The 17,810-nt window shown below is 41.4% G+C and overlaps 1 protein-coding gene across 1 annotated transcript in view; it reads left to right on the forward strand.

Annotated features, from left to right (window-relative positions):
• Positions 1-17,810, forward strand: part of HMCN1 (hemicentin 1) — a 295,243-nt gene that overhangs the window by 675 nt on the left and 276,758 nt on the right. The gene's annotated exons all lie outside the window — the stretch shown is intronic.

The raw sequence follows: 17,810 nt of genomic DNA on the forward strand, positions 1-17,810 counted from the left end.
CAGTTGTGCATCTGTTTACACAAAGTTTAACTGTTCCTCCTTGGCTGATACAGATGTTGAATGCCATGAGCCTGTTATCTGTTCTCTGTTATCAGAGGAATGCACAAAAACTACTGAAAATCTGCACCTAAGAAGTTGTGAAACACAGTAGAAAATCTAACCAAAAATTAAGATCCCTTATTAACAAGGATTAAAGCACTTTGTTCGAATGTGTTTATATTCAATAACTGTTTAATGGGTTTGGTTTTAGGAATTGAACAAAAAGTGTCCCAGTATTTTGTTTAATAAAAACAATTTGACTAGGGACAAAATGTGGATTGAAGGCCCCTAAACTACTCTTCACTTGACATTACTTGGGGCAGGATTATAAAAACAATTTAGTGCCAATTTCTTCATTAAACTGTCATTTTCAGTATTGCAAACCTATTTGTAGCAGGCTACTTGCAATTGATAAAGTTGGTTAATTTGAAGCAAATGAAAAAATTCAAACTTCACAATAGATTTTTAATATACTTATATTTTATTGCAGCAGGTCATTATTATTCCTTATTATGCACATTTCTTCTGTTTGAAATATATGGGGTGATCCTCATAACCAGCCGTGTTTTACCGTTAGTGGCAATTATACAGTACATTATGTTACATAACACTTTCAAAGAGAGTTATGTGATACACAATAGACTTCACTACTTATCAGATATAAAGATATAATTTATAGTGACATCACTAATCTCCAAATACAAGTTGAATGTAAGAATGTTGTATTATGTTGAAGTACATCTAAAACTTGGTAACAAAAGGTGTTTTGATCATAGTCAAATGCAGTGATGACATTATTGCTCCCATCATTTATTCACTGTCATATATTGTTGTGTATTAAAGCACTAAGACTGATAATATGTAGCCTGAAAACAGATATGAGTAAACAGAAAAGACACAACATGTTATATCAAAATACAACTACCAGATAACCACATAACCCAGCATGTTCACGTGTACATTAACAACATGCTTCCATGTAAATATATGGCACAGGTAAACATTGATTGACATGTACCGTATAATATACATTCTTATTTGCCTATGTTATTTTTATTACTTGGGCAAACCATTTGTCCTTTTAGGGTCCAGCTAATCATGGTACATCTATAGTTGATGCCTTTGAGACCAACTCAGATAACTTCTCACACAAACCATTCCCCAGAGCTTTCATGGCATAGAATCCATTACCTTCCCTTTGAGCCATTCTTGTCATCCATGAACATCTCTTGTCTTGAGAAGATAACTGTGCAAAATAGTTATTACAGACATATGCTTTCTGGTTCCATCAACTTGACACAAAGGGCCTCTGTAAAAAAACGTATATGGGTCTGCATGAGGCGGTGACATGATATCGCAGCCAGTTAGAAGGTGTTTGTGTTTGATGTACTCAGTAAATCTCTGCCTCACTGTCAGTTTCACAACATTAAAAACTAAAGCATCAAACACAACTTAAGGTAGAATATCTGTTATAACTACATAATGTTTCACAAGTTCTCATTATTAACCCATTCATACTTTTACAGTGCTATAGGGACTTATAGAGCAAATGGAAAATACAATGTAAGTGTACTGAATTAACCATGGATGGAAACTTATGTACCACCTCAATTTGGAGTCTATTTATCAAATGGAGAAAAGCTCTATCTTCGGCGAAAGTGTTTATCGGAGACAGGGATTTTTTTCCCATTTCACAATATCAAGGGGTTAACGCTGGAGCTAGCACTGCTGTCACCAGAGGTGACCCCCACAAGTGAAAAGATTAATTGGGTTTCTCCAGCAATATCTTTACCATGCAACTGGTGGTTTTCTACCCCTGCCATAAGCAACTTTAGAAATCCTGCCCAGTTGGCATGTCTTAGTAAATAGACCTCTTTGTAACCTACAATTACTCAATATTTCTCTATTCTTTAGATGGAAATTCCAATTACACTATGTCAGTGGTTCCCAAAGTTTCTCAGATTGAGGCATCCTTAATTTTGTTCAAAGAACCCCTAATCCAAAATAATGTAATAAGTATTTAGGGTGGAACAGAAATATTTATTAAATTGTTTGCAAAAATAATACACTTAAATCCAAGGGAAAAGGATATTTTTATATTGTTTTCCAATTATATTTCTGTCAAAGAACAATTTACAGTACAAGTTTCATTAACAGGATTAAGATCAAACAAAATAAAACAACAATATATACAAAAATCATCACACTGTGCCCCTTCATCACCATGCTCCCTCCTTCATCACTCTGCGCCCTCCTTCATCATTCTGCGCCCTCTTTCATCATACTTTGCCCCTTCACCATCACACTGTGCCCCATCACCATCATACTGTGCTCCTACACATCATACTGTGCTCCTACACCATCACACTGTGCTCCTACACATCATACTGTGCCCCTTCACCATCATACTGTGCTCCTACACCATCACACTGTGCTCCTACACCATCACACTGGGCTCCTACACCATCATATTGTGCTCCTACACCATCACACTGTGCCCCATCACCATCATACTGTGCTCCTACTCCACCATACTGTGCTCCTACATCATCACACTGTGCTGCTGCCCCATCACACTGTGCCCCTTCACATCACACTGTGCTCCTGCACCATCACACTGTGCTCCTTTACCATCATACTGTGCTTCTACACCATCACACTGTGCTCCTACACCATCATATTGTGCTCCTACACCATCACACTGTGCCCCATCACCATCATACTGTGCTCCTACACATCATACTGTGCTCCTACACCATCACACTGTGCTCCTACACATCATACTGTGCCCCTTCACCATCATACTGTGCTACTACACCATCACACTGTGCTCCTACACCATCACACTGTGCTCCTACACCATCACACTGTGTCCCTTCATAATCACATGTGCCCATTTGCTATGACACTGCGCCCCTTCGCACTGTGACCTTTCACCATCACACTGTGCTCCTACACTATCACACTGTGTCCCTTCAAAATCACATGTGCCCATTTGCTATGATACTGTGCCCCTTCGCACTGTGACCTTTCACCATCACACTATGACCTTTCACCATCAAACTGTGACCTTTCACGATCACACTGTGCCCCTTCACAATCACATGTGCCCCTTAATAATAACACTGTACCCCTTCCTAAGATTCCTTTTATTACACTGCCCCTTTCATTCTCTGTTCATTTTCTTACCTTTTACATGGCCTTCTTTCTTCTTTTTTCTACTTTTTCTCTTCTGTCTTCTTTTCTTCTGGCTCCTCTCTGCGCCTCTCCTCACTGAAAATGTTGAGTGTGATGACATCATTCCCGACAGTCAGTGCAAAGGGAGGAGGCTGCCGGGCACCATACCGGTAAGCTGTTTTATTTTGGTGGGCCGGTGGAAAGATGGGGCATGGCAGGTAGAAGGGAGTGCTTGGCTCTGCTTACTGGCAGCCCTGGCCACAATACCCCTGTAAGATCACCACAGCACAGTTTGGGAACTGCTGTGCTATGTTAAACTCAAATGAACTATGCTCACAGATCAATGGTTGCATCTTAAGGCAGTGCTGAATTTATCATAATCTGTGCCTATAAATATTTGAATGTTATAACTGTGTGTTATGACTGCCTTTGTTTTGTATCTGGCAGCAGTACCTATAATTCATCAGAGGTGCTGCTGCTGTCCTGCTCCTGAACTCTGCAACATGCCTGAAGGAGTTAATCTCATTGTCTGATGCTAATTAGAACTGAACCTGTTGCACTGCTTTAAGTACCTGCCTCTAGCTGTGCTCTGGGCAGTTCATCCATTTGTTCCTGGCTGCTGCTAACCTGCTCCTGTGCTATTTGATATATACCTGCTGGACTGAACTTCTGTGTATGACCCCTGCCTGTACCTTGGACCTTGCCTGAGACCCTGAATCATTTGCCTGTACCTTGGACCACGCTGTTTTGCCTGTTTCCCTGACCTTTTGGACAGACTTCTGGACCTCGCCTATTTGCTTGATCTCTGCCTGCCTATTTGGATTTGTTTGTCTGGTCTCTATTTGATCCCTGGACTCTGTCTGCTTTCCTGGACAGCCTTGTGCCTTCTGGACTGGGGTAAACTTATTATACTTGTTCCTGCCATTTTACTATACAGTCTCTTTTGGAACCTGTTATCCGTGGATTTGAGTTATCTTTGTTAATATATTTACCTGAATAAAGACACTTTGCCTTACACTTCCGTTGCACTTTGTGAATGCACTGGGATTCATAACATAAACATGATGAACTGCCATACAATCTGGGCCTGCTGATTGCACGCCCTCTGCCTTAGTCCTGGAATTCCTAGTTTTGTTGCATTGAACTCTGTGTTTGGCTATTAGACATGTCTGTAAATCCACAATTACAAATGCTGCAAATGGACATTGTTCAGCTCCGTTACCAAATCATACAACTATCCACTTTACTCCAAGAACTGCTTAAGACTCTTCCTGCTGCTGTGATAAGTAATTTCAACACTAATTCTGATTTTAAAGCAACAAACTCCTCTAATGAAAGCATTCAGACTGCAGAGAATCCTCCCAGAACTTTTTCTGACATTGGTGCTGCATCTATTGCATTGCCAGTGGTCCCTACCATTAGGGAATCTAAACGACCAAGCTACGTCCTGCGGTGCCAGTTCCAGTTGCCGCCTGTCCTGCGGTGCCAATTCCAGCTACTGCCTGTCCTGCGATGCCAGTTCCAGCTACTGCCAGCAATGAGTCTCCGGCCATCGCCTCCTGTTTCGAGGTGCCAGCCTCTGCCTTCAGTCCTGAGTCCGCTGTGTCCGGTCCTGAGTCCGCTGTGTCCGGTCCTGAGTCCGCTGTGTCCGGTCCTGAGTCCGCTGTGTCTGGTCCTGAGTCCGCTGCCTCTACTCCAGGGTCTTCAGCCGCTGCCTCTACTCCCGGGTCTTCAGCCACTGCGTCCGGTCCTGAGTCCGCTGTGTCCGGTCCTGAGTCCGCTGCCTCTACTCCCGAGTCTTCAGCTCCAGAGGGGGTGCTGCCCTTACAGTCTGCTCCAGAGGGGGCGCTGCCCTTACAGTCTGCTCCGGAGGGGGCGCTGCCCTTACAGTCTGCTCCAGAGGGGGCACTGCCCTTACAGTCTGCTCCTGAGGGGGCGCTGCCCTTATAGTCTGCTCCAGAGGGGGCGCTGCCCTTACAGTCTGCTCCAGAGAGGGCGCTGCCCTTACAGTCTGCTCCAGAGAGGGCGCTGCCCTTACAGTCTGCTCCAGAGAGGGCCCTGTCCCTCCAGCCCTTTCCAGAGAGGGCCCTGTCCCTCCAGCCCTTTCCAGAGAGGGCCCTGTCCCTCCAGCCTGTTCCAGAGAGGTCCATGCGGTCCAGCCCGAGTTGCCAGTCCATGCGGTCCAGCCCAAGTTGCCAGTCCATGCGGTTCAGCCCGAGTTTCCTGTCCATGCGGTCCAGCCCGAGTTGCCTGTCCATGCGGTCCAGCCAGAGTTGCCTGTCCATGCGGTTCAGCCCAAGTTACCACTTGGTGCTATCTGCATTGAGGCATCTCACAGTGCTGTCTGCATTGAGGCATGTCACAGTGCTGTCTGCATTGAGGCATCTCACAGTGCTCTCTGCTCTGAGGCATCTCACAGTGCTGTCTGCTCTGAGGCATCTCACAGTGCAATCCAGTCAGAGTGCTGTGCGCAGTACGGGCTTCCCGTCAAGTGTGTCCAACTTGCCGTCCCAGTCGGGACTTCTGCTCTGCCGTTCCAGTTGAGGACTCTCCAGAGTCTGCTGCACAAGCTGGGTACTCTCCAGAGACTGCTATTGAGCCTGAATGCCCAAAAGCCTCTTCCGAGTCATCAGATCCTCCTCCAGTCTTCTTTGATGGAGACATCAAACAGTTTGTTACGGTACTCGAACTTTCCATGAAACATTTTCAAGAATGTCCGGATTATTTTGTTGACCAATTTAACCAAGTGGGTTCAATTATTATGTCTTTTAGAGGGGAGCCACAAACCTGGGCCTTCTCATTACTAAATTCCGATGACCCCATTATTGATAATACCATGGACTTTGTTAATGCTGTTTTTCAGAAGTACACTCCATCCACAGTCAAGTCATCTGATCATGATTTTTCTGTGCCCGTTCCAGCCTGTGCGGCAGTTCCTGCACTTGTCCATAAGATCTATATGAATGTGTCTTCCATCAGACAGTCTAGGTCACCTAGGAAGAAGGTTAACAAGAATGGAAAAACCTTTGCTTTGCCACTTTAGTCACAACAAACACCGACCTTGGTGACTGGCTTTTTGGGCATATCATCATCTGGTTATGAAATAAAAAGTCCTATCCCGACTCTAGGCTGGGACTCAGACTTTGAAAGTGAATTTGTGGAGGATACTAGAGAGTTAGTGGACGAACTTTACAATTCTTCTGCTTCTGAAGAATTGGGTCTTCTCTGTACTCCATTAGAGAAGAGCCCAATTGTGTCTTCAGGGAGATCTTATAAAAAGAAAAAGAAGAGGAGAAAAACCTGAAGGGAGCAATAATGGAGCGTCTGGAATCCGCTCCTTAAAGGGGGGGGGCTATGTTATGACTGCCTTTGTTTTGTATCTGGCAGCAGTACGTATAATCCATCAGAGGTGCTGCTGCTGTCCTGCTCCTGAACTCTGCAACATGCCTGAAGGAGTTAATATTATTGTCTGATGCTAATTAGAACTGCACCTGTTGCACTGCTTTAAGTACCTGCCTCTAGCTGTGCTCTGGGCAGTTCATCCATTTGTTCCTGGCTGCTGCTAACCTGCTCCTGTGCTATTTGATATATACCTGCTGGACTGAACTTCTGTGTATGAACCCTGCCTGTACCTTGGACCTTGCCTGCTTGCCTGAGACCCCAAATCATTTGCCTGTACCTTGGACCACACTGTTTTGCCTGTTTCCCTGACCTTTTGGACAGACTTCTGGACCTCGCCTATTTGCTTGATCTCTGCCTGGCTATTTGGATTTGTTTGTCTGGTCTCTATTTGATCCCTGGACTCTGTCTGCTTCCCTGGATAGCCTTGTGCCTTCTGGACTGGGGTAAACGTATTATACTTGTTCCTGCCATTTTACTATACAGTCTCTTTTGGAACCTGTTATCCGTGGATTTGAGTTATCTTTGTTAATATATTTACCTGAATAAAGACACTTTACCTTACACTTCCATTGCACTTTGTGAATGCACTGGGATTCATAACACTGTGTCTATCTTGCTTTTTACCCAGCACCAATCTGTTTGTCGCAGAGTTATGTTCTAGTCTAAAATGTGATTGCACATTTCCATCCACCAAAAATTATGTATGGGGTATATAGCAGTTTGTAGAGATAGGAAGGATTGCATACTGTCTGGTACTGCTATATATTCTGTAACACATATAATAGATGTGATATCTTGCGGAATACATGCAGTTCTATGGATCATACTGCCTTTTGTCACAATGTATAATTACATCAGCTCAGGCAAGTGGCTTTTTCACAAATTCTGTTCATTGTGATAAAACATTTTGTGCTTAATTTACTATTGAATACTAGGTAGAATTAATCATTACAGAATAATGCAATTAACATGAATTTGAATCACACTTACCAACTTTATACTCTTTCCCTCTGGGAGATCCTAGAGGAGACGTGAAGTATGAAAAAGGAGGGGGGCGCAGCGGCAGGGCGAATCATATCATTTTTGCCCAAAATTACACAATTCAATGCAAATTGCATCATGGAGGCTCCCATCCTGCCCACTTCACTAGGAAGTGGGCAGGATGCGGCAGAATGGCCTGTTCTCCGCGAGTCCAGGAGATCTACCCGAAATTCAATAGTCTGATTTTAATTCTTTGTCCCTGTACAAAACCTATGTAAATGATAAGAAAAATGACTAAAATGTAAAAGAGCAATCTGAATTGCAATGTTTTGATATGTTTATTTCCCCCAGAAAATAGATATTGTTATTCATGTTGTTCACTTGTATAGTTACATCTGATTACAAAGTGCAATCTCATCAAAAGGCTCCTAGTAGAAGAGCTCTAAGAGAAGGCAACATGTTGTCTCTGCTGATACACAAATGTGGGATTAATTGTAATAATGATAATAATAATAATTTTTATTTATATAGCTCTCTTCTCCCAATAGGAGAAACAATGATACAAATACAAAATAAACATATAAAAGAGAAACAGAATACTGAAAAGAGAGCTAAATATTCATGTTAAAATAAAGGCTCATTAAAATGGTGTTTTAGACCGTTTTTGAACATTGCAATTGTGGGGGCCTCACAGACTGTATTAAGCAGTGAATTTCAGAGAGTAGGAGCAGCAAAGCTAAAAGCTTCAGTCCCAAATGGAGTATAAGAGATTCTAGGTACTACTAGAAGTCATTCATCTGCTGAATGAAGTGAGCAAAAGGGAGTATAGGAAATAGTACCCATGACCCTGGTTATGCAGAGCTTTGAATGTCAGTAATCCAATCTGGAGAACAAGTGATATGTGGCATATATGGGGCTAGTTAGTTAACAGTCTACTGTTGCCTTTTGTACCAGCTGTAAGTGTTGTAGTTCTGTTTCTGGGAGACCCAAGTAGAGTGTATTTCAGTAGTCCAGGCGTCAGGACACAAATCAGTTAGATCTAATGTAGATGGAGAAGCTACAGAAATGTAGAGTTAGATATATGTAATGTTTTGCTTAAGACAGTGTGCATTCATGCCAAAATGCATGCTCACACTTCATTATGTATTTTAACTTCTCCTTATGCCTAGAGGGGCGGATTGGTATTGGCAAATGCAGGAAAGCCTACAGTAAGGGCGGGTTCATGTAATTGTCACACAATTAGATGTGGATGCATCCATAGATATGTCATTTAGGAGGGCTGGTGCAATCATGCGTGCTGCACATTGGTTCCAATAGCTGATATTACTTAGATCATTAATGTCACGGCTATATTATATGATGTTACGGCTGGCTATTCACATTGCTTATTGACATTTCCATTTGGACTCCTGCAGGAAAGTAGATTCTCATTTGATTTTAATATATTCATAACTGCCAAGACAATATACTATGTTGTATATATGACACTTCATTACATTATTATATTGTATACAAATAGAATAATGCATCTTTAACATTTACTAATAACACTGTCAAACTATATCTCTACACTATCATGGAGCGTAAGTATATTCCCTTGTACTCCTGTGGTGTGTCTAGCAAATGCTAGTGTTCTTGAGCTGCGCGCATTGAGATGTGACTGACTCACTGGCAGATCCAGAGGGTGGCGATCGGGGCAATCATTCCCCCCTAACAGCAGTCTTAATACTTTAAAATTACTGCTGAGATGTCTGGAAGAAAGGGGTGGGACCAGTTGGGCCAACCAATCAGAGTGAAGGAAGGGTGTGACTATGCAAAATTGCCCCCTAAAAATTGGACCTTCAGTTACATCATTGTACTTGATCCTAAGTATTTTGAACTTATTGTGGAAAGATACCAGGAAGACACTGGTAAAATAGAATATGAAGTAAATCCCTTGAATACAACCAGATTGTCGTGGTAAATAAGGACATATGGAAAAACTATACTATACTAATAAACATTTAGATGAACATTAGCTGTAGGAGGGTAGTTTCCAAAATCCCATCAATTAAATTATACTTATCTTTTCGGTAGCACTGATATTAATAGTGGTTTATGGAGAACTTTATTATATTGACAAAAAAAATTCCCCTAACATTTCTATTTATTAACTTAAGACTGTTTGACCCTTTTTAGTTCTTTTGTAACTTTTAAAGGAAATATGAGCAAAAATATAACAATATTTATATTTTCACTAAGAAGAAATATAAACTAAAAGCTAAAAATATAATTAATGCCAGACTTTTGGCAGTGCAATAAAATTATCAGCGGTAGAAAATTTCAAGAATTGTGTCTGTGTTTATATTCCCACCAGGAAAAAAAACTTTCCACAATATCTGTCTGAAAACAACATCTAATAGAATCAGATGTGCTCTTGTCTTCCCTTAAGGTTAAGTTCAAAGTGTTTTCATTAGCATTCCTGGCCTTTCAACTCAGGAGAGGGGGTAGGCTCGGTCATATGTCCACCAGGCAGCTACGGTATGTCTTGCAAAATGAATCCAACTTTTCACAAGGATTGATACTTTGTATAATGTCCCATATAGACGAGACTTCTGGTGTAGAATATAAATGCAAATTTAATTTTTATACAATCAAAGCTGAACAGAATGTTTTAACCTTTAAACTTAAAAATGTATCTCAAACAAACTAAAATTTCAGAAATGCAAATTTCTACAATAATTAATAAAACACTTTGAAATTAGAGGACGGAAGATACATATATAGAATACACACAAAAGCAGTCTAGATGGACATTTAGAGGTCTATTTATCACAGGGAATTTTCTCAGGACTTATGGCTTCTCTCTATTTACCAAAGCCCCCGGAAGTGAAGACTATCCTCGGTTGTAATCAGCCCCCTGTGATGCTTTTAGTGCAAGCCAAGGAGATGCCTATTTGCCATGAATGGCACCGGCACAAGGACAGTGTCGGTGCCAGTACCGCCACTGCTTTCTGAATGCCAGTTCATGCATACACAGAAGCTTCCTGTACTGGCCTGGCAAGTGTTAAAATCCCTCTCTTACTGCTGCTGACTAGTGTCTCTCAGGACCTGAGCATTGCTCACCTGCCCTAATGACATTTTCTTGTTAAATTCCCCAAAAACAGGTTTTTGTTCAGTTGCCTAAATTGCCAAATAAGTGCATGTACACATGACAACGACCAACAAATAGGTGTATGACTTGGGTGGATCAGGGTACTGGCTATTGGAGCTGGATGTGGCCTTAGAAAATCTGGACCAAATGTTTACCCTGGAATGTTGATAGGTATGAGACACAGCAACTGACAATACCAGTAAGCTTTACTATTGTCAACAAGAACAAGAAAGCAGAAGGTGTATTTACATAAATTGCATATTTAATAAAGCACGATAGTGCTTTTAACGGATAATTAAGGTCCCACAGTGTCCTCCGCAAATTTATTAAGGGGGCATCGCAGCAGATATCATGGATATCTGCTGCTTTGCACTCCTCTTTGTTTTTGGGAGCAGTCACCATTCAACAGAATGGTGACTGCTCCTGGCCGCAATCTAACAAGTCCCGAAAAAACATTTTTTTCAGGAACTTGTCATGTTAATGTACGCCAGCTGCAGCTGGCGTACATGAGGAAATCTAATGCTGTCAGCTCTGCTCCGGAGAGCAGAGCTGGACAGCGCATGTGTGGAGGGATCACATGATCCCTCCCTGTCACTCACAGCTCTCTCTCTGCAACGCGAGACAGAGAGGGGATCTGTGTGCGCATGCGCAATTGAAGAGTAAGGAGAAGACCCGAAGACAGCGCTTCCGAAGAGGCAGGTAAGTATGATTTTTTTTTTCACAGAAACAGCAGATTATCGGGACTGCTGTTTCTGTACTCCGGTTTTGATAAATTTGAGAAATGAATCAATACTTATCCGTCCGATAAGGATTGATAACCATTTCTCTATTTCAACGTTAAATGATAAATGTGCCCCATAAATAGAAACCTAAGCAATTCTTTGTGATCTTAAACAATGTATTTTTTCCAAAAACACACTGACAGCCACAAAACACAATTGCTTTCTGTATCTGTCATTAATGCAATTGTCTAAATAGGTCTAGAAATACACAGACAATACATTGTGATATCAACTGATGTATTTGTTTAAATGTGCAGATTGGTACACAACACAATTCTTTGTATTACTTGTCATTAGTGCCAAAATTTATAAGTGGCAGTATGGAAATTTAAGTGAATTGAATAACAATCAAAGCAGTGGTGGATGTAAGTGAATGGTATAGCAATCAAAGCAACAGGAGAAGTAGCGTTAAGTCCTACCACTATATATATTTATATATATATATATATATATATATATATATATATATATATATCTTTAAATAAGAGAAATTGAAGTGTTGACATGCAACCATAAGTTTACTCAGTTTGGTATGGCATATGACATATCTCCTCATCATCATTTATTTATGAGGCAATGCAGATATAAGACAGAGGATAGAGAGGGACTTGCTCTCTATCCTCTGCCATATCAGCAACTCAAATATGATGTTCCAAATTGATTAAATTAGCACAGGAGTAAAGAATAACCACCCAGGACTGCTATGATAAGTTCTAATTTTATGGGAATTTTTTTCACTCAAGGCAATGACAAATAAGACAGGACATTTGTAAACCACTGTGCCCCAACCCTGATGAGAAGAGCAAATTTGTTGACAGGGATGATTGTGACAGTAGTTACATTTTACCTATTGGTTGCGTGTTTATGCAGTAGTATAATAAGACTTCTGTCCTCTCCAGTTCATTGATCACACACATGTACATCTTTATGTCATATGTGTGTTTGCGGGGAAAAAAAACCCAATGATTATGACAGAGCTGATGAGATAGGTAATAAGGTTTTAAGAACTGATCATTGATAACAGCAAAATACAGACAGAGGTGCGGATAAGGTGCTGTCATGCATGCAAAATGACAAGTGTGTTGGAAAATTTGCATCTGTTTTGACGCATCTTAAAAGGAGTCAATGCTTGTACATTGTCAAGTAATGCTTATGCTTACACAAACTCTTCAGACATTATTAAAGTCATATGTCAGAGAAACAATACTACACTGTGTTCACAACTAACTCCTGTCAGTGGTAAAATCTCAAAAAAATCTATTTTCACGGGAATAATGCAAAAGGTTTTTGAAAAATAGCCTAACCTTTTATTACTGAGGGGCCAAGATTGCTTTGAACTTTTTTATTCTTTTTATCTGATTAACGAAGGAGGGGGGGATAGTTTCCTGCCTAGGGCCTCATGAGGTCTTAACACAGGTCTTCTGCTCATGTTTTAGTGCACTCTCTCTCTCTGCCACCGTCTCTCACTCTGCCCCCCTCTCACTCTGCCACTCTCTCTCTGACAGTCCCTGGCCCTTTCTCTATGCTCCTCTCTCACTCTGCCGCCACTCTGCCCCCCTCCACCACATTGCCCCCCCTCCGCCACGGCCAGCCAAAGGAAAAAGAAAAAACAGAAAAAAAACTTACCAATCCGCACGGCGCAAAACACAGAGAGTGCAAGTGTTCATTCAGTGCCAGAAATGGCAGCCCAATGGTTTCTCTTTATATTGGAATTTAAAGTTTGGTCTTGAGAAGGAATTCTGGGCACCTGTACTACATTTTTAAGCATTATTCTGCAGTGCGGCACATCACATATGATACAAAAAAACTTCATAGTGCATGAAAGGGTTAAAGCAGCGGCCGCGACCTGCCAGAGGAAAAAGAAAAAAAAAAGAAAAAAAACTTACCAATCCGCGTGGCGCCGGGACCCAGCATCCTCCTCTCTCCCGCAGCTTGTCACTGATTTTTACCTTTGCAGTCTGGCTGGGCCAAGATGCAAAATATATACTTAACCTCATGTGTCAATCTCCCATTGTCCCATAGATTGCAAGCTTGCGAGCAGGGCCTTCTCACCTCTTTGTCTGTTTTACCCAGTTTGTTTATTAGTTTATCATGTTTGTCCCCAATTGTAAAGCGCTACGGAATATGTTGGCGCTATATAAATAAATGATGATGATGATGATGATTGTCGGGCGCGCTGCAGGAGAGAGGAGGATGCTGGGTCCCGGCTCAGTGCGGATTGGTAAGTTTTTTTTCTTTTTTTTTCTTTTTCCTCTGGCTGGTCGCGGCACCCCTGTGACAGCGTCGCGGCACCCCTGGGAGCCGCGGCGCACACTTTGGGAACCGCTGGTGTAGTCTATGCTGCTGGTAGAATTGTCACAGAAAAGTACCGAGATAAAAAATTTTTTAAAATCATGTTATCCAAAAATATGAAGATGCATGTGTCTGAACAGATTCCTGTATGATATGCAGGTGCTCAATCTCACATCCATACTATATGCCCTACAAGCTGTAAATTATCTTTTAAAGACCGGTCATGTTTGAGTTATATTTTTTACTGTGTTTTCATTCTTTCACTTCTCGAGAACAGGCCTGGAAAAACAGATAAACAGATATAGGACTCACCGCGAGAGTCGGCTTTATACGCCTTCACAAGCAGCTTTCTTTATTCACATTCTCTGCCTCGTGAGTGCTTGTGAGTAAGGAGAGCTGTGATGTAAGAGGGCAGCCATCTGTAAGTGAGTACAGAGCTATATGCAGGCCAACTCTCATGCTGTCGCACAGAATGTGCTATCATCTGAGCACAAAGACCATAGAAATTATTTTTATTTCGTATTTACATAGTGCTCTTGTTAGGACATTTAGACTGTAAGCTCCAATGGGGAAGGGACTGATGTGAATGAGTTCTCTGTACAGTGCTGCGGAATTAGTGGCGCTATATAAATAACTGATGATGATGATTCTCTAAGTACTATGTAAAAACTGTACTTACTTGAAGGTTACAGGTTCTCTTTAAAAAGTTGCTACAACATAAAACAAGAAAAACATAGTATAGTGGAAATCACAATCTCTTCGGAAAAATAAACAAAACACTGTACATTTTGTATACCGGGAACAATATTACTGAAGTCAGACTTTGACTGACTATAATCCAATATTTTATTTTCAAGTTGTCGGTAAGGTCTTCTCACAGTCATGATTCATTAAAAAGAGGAGAGGATTCTAGAAGGCTTCTCACACTGGATTTCTAGTGAATAGTTTGGACCTGGTTTTAATTTATGAATGAAGTCACTTTGTAAAAAAACAAAACAGAACAAATAAAAAAACAAACTAACAGAAAAGTTCACAATTTTATTCCTGACCGAGTTTTAAAGTTTTCTCATACTCTTTATCTAATTGTGTTATAAAAAGCATGGATGATAATTTATACAGAATAAAAGTAGTTTTCAAAGTGCATTTGATAGGTACCACAAAATGGTTTTGCACCAGTTTTATTGCTTAAATGAAGCATGAGAGTTTGGAGACATAAGCCTTAATGAGATGTGTCAGGTTTGCAGTTTTATGTGTGAAACTTTTTATTGTATTGTTGGAGCGCTATGGAATTTGCTGGCTCTATATAATTAACTGTTGATGATGATGATGTTGCACCGCAGTGCAACATGGAGTTGCAAATCATTTCAAATTCAAAGTCATTTTGTAGATTGAAAATGACTGTGCACACTTTGCAGGATGGCTAAATATATGCCCTATCCACCCCTTTATCCAGGGTCAGTGCAAGGATTAATAGCGCCGTATGCAAAGCTTCAAGCTACCAACACCTTTCCTAACATGTCTCCTCACAAATTACACAAATACCAAGACCAACATGTCTTCCCACACATTACACCAATACCACCCCATCTCTCTCCCCACACGTTACATGAAGGGACTGGCAAATTTTAGCCAGTGGGTGCAAGCACACAGCACTAGCCCATTAACAGGCCCATCATGAATGATTCCCAGATCCCCATATACACCACCCCTTTACTGCACACACCTATCCACCACTACATTGCTATGCACAACAGTGGTGGGCGAAACATAAATTCCAACATTCTGGCAGTCATGACATAATTCCTGATGAACAGGATGCTAGGATTGCTTTGCCTAAATTTGGACAGATGGAAAGTATGTCATAAGTGGTGGAAAAATATGATAATTTTCAAATATGTATCAACAGTATGCTTCCTGCACAAGTGACACCATATTGCTGTACTAACCCATGTACATGACCTTAAAAATGGGCACAGTAGAGACAGTCGAGCTCATACAGAGGTGGAACATTTGCACCATGAATGTACGTAAGAAACGATGTATGTAAAAACTTTTAGCTGCATATGTTGAGTCCATTTAAAATAAATGCAAACACAAATATTAGATATAAATATGACTAAAATTAAATATATATATAAATGTGTGTGTGTGTGATGCCACCTGCGGCATTGTAGTAAGCAACACCCCCAATGTGTGCATGCGGGAGTCACCAGGGAAGGGTCTCGCAAAGAGTTTAGCTGGAGTACATGTTAAGAGATCGATTGTAGCTGGTTGCTATACTGACAGACACACAAACCTGCTACAAAGCTAGAGGAGGAGGGGTTTAATGAAGAGGAAAGTGTGGGGAAAAAGGAGAGAGAGCAAGAGCCAATGAGGGGAGGTAACAGCCGGTCACACAGGACAGTGGGGAGGAGGTTCCAGGCTGCCTGGCATTGCATGGAAGAGGCTGCATGGTAGCTGCCATATGGAGACAAACTCTACTGTCCCCTAAGTACGAGTCATGTTAGAGAAAGAGCCACCATCTTAAGAAAGAGCCCATGAGAGTAAAATAAGAGGGACAACCACAAAAGACAAGTTGTCAGTCACAATGTCGACATAAAAGGTTACATTTAAACAGGTAATACCACCAGCCAGCAATACAGTAAAATGAAAAAACGTAAATAATAAGAAAAAAGCATTGTTTCGCCTCCAAACATCTTAATTAAACCTAATGGTGTCAGCCTAGGTTGGTGCTAGAAAAATGGGTGGGGTTATGAGGGATCACCCCCAGTTTTACTATTACCAGAACTAGGCTTTGTCAGACAAGGCTGGTGGCACTACAGCAAGAGAACCTGCAGCATGGAACTGGATTCCCTATTGAGGTCCCTATAGGTCTGCAAAAAAAAAGAGCAGGCCATCCCCCCACTAGGGCTACCCAGCCCCATGCTGAAAGCACCCTTGGGCGGTGGGTGTGGGGTAATAGTACTTTAATTAATGTAAAAATATATTTTTTTCCCTGGTGCACTAAAGGTCTCAGGTTTCCATTAACTGTCTGGACATACTGGTGTACTGGTGTACTACAGGCACCAGCATGCTCATGGCTGCCAGGGCATGCTGGCACTTGGTCAACCACAAGTGTCAGCATACTCTGGTATCCAGGCCAAGCTGAAACCTGTAGTGCACCAAAGAAAAATGTAAATAAAACACATTACTATAAAAATTACTTTTAATTGAAAACACCCCTCTTTACCATCTTTACTACTCACCTACATCCAGGGGTCTTCATCTGTCATATATACAAACGATCCTTGCTTGGCAGAACAAATATCCTAATTACACAACACTAAACTAGCTCTAATGAGCTCCCAGGTCAAAGTGAGCTCTTAGTTGCTCTTGCTCTATTTATAACTTGGGGATGTTTAGCAACTTGAATTCAAGCAGCCATGGGAAATACCCATTTTATAAATAGATCCTCTGCGGCTACAGGTCCCAACACTCCCTAGGGAACCCAGCTCCTCGCTGACCAGCCGGGGGCTGGATTGTCATTATGGCGGACAGGACTCCACACTTTTTGTCCCCCACTTTTTCCTTTTTCATGTGCTGCCGTTTTAAATCTAGTGATCTAGTCGACGGTCATTTTGACTTTACAACCCTGTAGACATTTTACATGTCGACATTTGAACTGTGTAAGCATTATGACTGTCAACATTTTGGTGCGGACATTTTGAATGTCGACATTTCATACCCAACTGTTCAATGGTTCACATTTTGACTGAACATGCCAGAACACACAGCACAGAATTTACTTTGGGTTAAGACCATTCCTCAAGTTACATCCATATTTCACTCAAGCCATTTTAAGAGGCAAATAAATAATGCACAGTTATTCTGCTTTATAGAGAAAGGGCAAGGCAGACCAGCACCTCAGGCAATGCATTGTTAAATCATTATGCAGCAGCTTTGAATTATTACTGTACTGGAATGTTAGTCCACTGAATCACATTCTTGTCGGTAGCTTATCTTTT

Source organism: Mixophyes fleayi, chromosome 8, assembly GCF_038048845.1.
Source record: "Mixophyes fleayi isolate aMixFle1 chromosome 8, aMixFle1.hap1, whole genome shotgun sequence".
Taxonomy (NCBI): Eukaryota; Metazoa; Chordata; class Amphibia; order Anura; family Limnodynastidae; genus Mixophyes; species Mixophyes fleayi.